This window comes from Cupressus sempervirens, chromosome 4 (assembly GCF_028749045.1).
Source record: "Cupressus sempervirens isolate cs-2001-9-10 chromosome 4, ASM2874904v1, whole genome shotgun sequence".
NCBI classification, from domain to species: Eukaryota; Viridiplantae; Streptophyta; class Pinopsida; order Cupressales; family Cupressaceae; genus Cupressus; species Cupressus sempervirens.
Genome location: NC_143121.1, coordinates 153,599,635 through 153,602,311, shown reverse-complemented (window position 1 = coordinate 153,602,311; position 2,677 = coordinate 153,599,635). Strand labels below are relative to the sequence as shown.

Below are 2,677 nucleotides of genomic sequence, written 5' to 3'. Positions count from 1 at the left end.
AACATAAGTCAACTTCAATGATTTAACACATTTAATATAGAAATTAGTCCTCAGTGATACAAAGACAACAAATAGAGTAGAGCGTAAAGTGGATCAAGAGAAGTTATTAATGAAATGTGTGTAGGACAGGTAGGAAAGTGGATTGAGAATGAGGATGATGTGGGTGATCAGATGTGGGTGGCTTAAATATCACACACTAGGCTTGATTCCTAGACTAAAAGTGTTAAACAGCCTAATTTTTAACTTAGAGTGAGTTGTTTAAGAATGACCGATCAGATGAAGTGCCAGGTGATGGGCATGAGGCCAAAGTCCTTATCGCCACGATGCACGCCTAGGGCATTCCAAACACTCTCCGAGGCATCCACGATATCATCCTTGCAGGGCTTGGCGCACTCGTCTATGACAGTGGCCACCGTAGACTTCCCTCGCGCAATGATCTTCAACTTGCGGAAACAATTGGAGTTGTGATCAAAAGTGGCAGGGGGAAGAGCGACCCAATGATCGTTATTGGAATGGTAGTGACCATCACAAGCAGATGGTCCTCCAGCATCTCCTCCCTTCTCGAAGCTGTTCACAGTCATCCTTCCGTGCTCCTCTTTCGCCCCTGTACACGTCATCATCATCATTATCATTACGTAGCAAATGAAGAACACCAATTTTACTTTTAATCCCCCCATTCTGATCTCCTCTTCTCTTCTCTCAGAACTCCTCACTATATGCTGACCACCCAAACGCTATGCTTCTCTAAATATGTGCCAGAGAATTATATTTCATATCGTACATTGACAGGCGTTATTTAGTTTGTACATTTCCACTTCGCTAATCACAATTTTTGCCTTTTCCATTGGCCGGATTCCTGCCTTGAAAGGTTTGGTTTTAGGTAAAGAAACAATTAGACGGAGATAAAATATTCTTTAGTTCTGGTAATCATATGCTTACTTTCACATTACACGTCAAACCACTAAACATCCATTCTCCAATTGAACAAATTCACATTATTGACATCGATATAATATCTAGCGTGAATCTCAAAGGAGCTAGAGAAATATTAAATCTTGATCGGTTTGGAGCCTTCGATTTCATTTTCGATAATCTTGAATATGGAGGCGTGTCTTCCTTTATATGCTACTGCTGTTTTACGAAGATTTCTATACCTAATACGGTCTTGTAATTTGTCTTCAGATTTACAATCCCGAGATTTGGGTGAAACCTCTGAATAGACCTTGCTCAACTTTGGTTTATAGTTTCAATGTTCTTTTACTTAGAAATTAGTGGTGCATTAGAGGGGATTTTAAAAAGAATTGTGAACATTCTATAAATTAATAATCTGATGGTTTAAACATCACTCACTAAGGCTGTATTCTTAGATTAAAAGTGTTCTATAGTCAAAATTGACATACTTTTTCCAAGCTAATTTTTTTCTTAAATTTGTGATGTTTAGGAGTAGCTATTGACAACTTGTAAACGATTTTGAATTTGACCAGTTGAAAGGCATTTTTTATAAAACAAGAGTTGTTTTAGAGTTGAAATCTTCGTGTTATGTAAAAGCTTGAAAATATGCTATATAAGATGGATCAAGAATTCTATAGAAAGTATTATCATCATTTAATGACAATATTATGATTCATTTTATTTAGATTTATATTTCTAGTGGCAATTGTATTATCAATTATTGTTGGCAAAATTATCTCTTGTATACATAAGATTATATTTGTGATGAAGATGAAGAGAAACATAACTGAATCAAATACTATGGATGAAATAATTCTAAGCACATAATGACTCAACTCTCCAAATTTTCTGCCCATTCTTCCTATTTTATCATTCTTTGGGAATCCGCATTTGAATTCTATAAATTCACGCAAGATTTTCAAAGATCTAATTGAATGTAAAGGAGGATAATGTCGTTTTTCAAACTAGTGATTTTGGAAGTTTAGGAATTGGATTTGCAGCATTACTTTGAGTCAATAAATTACAAGAAAAACTTCCTCACTTAAGGGTGATTTATGGTTATGTTCAATGATAGTAATTACAAATGCTAACCAAAATAGAAATTTTAAATATGGCTATATTTAATCTTGCTCTCTTTTAGAGATTTTGAACTCTTCCACAGCTTGCCAACACATAAAGGAACCAAACAAGACACAAGCTTCTTGGTTACATGGAATCAATTATTTGAAGGATCTAATAATTAGTTATTGTCATACCTTCATAAAATCTGATTATTTGTCGATATAATTGGTTGATGGGATCATTAAAATCCTAGTTGGTTGCTTGAGTTTGCTTTTCAAGATATTTATGTTGTTTCTTAAAAGTAAGAAGATCTTGATAATTTACTAACAAGTTTTTATATGTTAAGAGTTTTGGAATCATTTCTCTTCATTGAGGCTAAATGAAGTTGGAGATGGTCTAGTTCTTGCTTCATCATTTGAAAGCATTTTAATTTATTCAAAACTATTTTCACAAATCCACTTCTCTAATAAGATGAATATTAATATTAAGTAGAACCAATACAAAATATAGAATGTTCTTAAGAAGCTTACATATTATATAATTATTATAGATCATTGATTTAAAAAACAATACACTAACTATTTAAGATTTAATTATTGATTAAAAATACTATAAGTTAATAAATAATAGACTTAATTAGAGAACAAAAATAAATAATCATCAA

General features: G+C 33.0%; 1 pseudogene; it reads right to left on the bottom strand.

Moving 5' to 3' along the window:
• Positions 1 to 272: 272 nt before the first annotated feature.
• LOC149560432 (putative ripening-related protein 6 pseudogene) lies at positions 273 to 845 on the bottom strand (annotated as a pseudogene).
• Between the last annotated feature and the right edge of the window lie 1,832 nt (positions 846 to 2,677).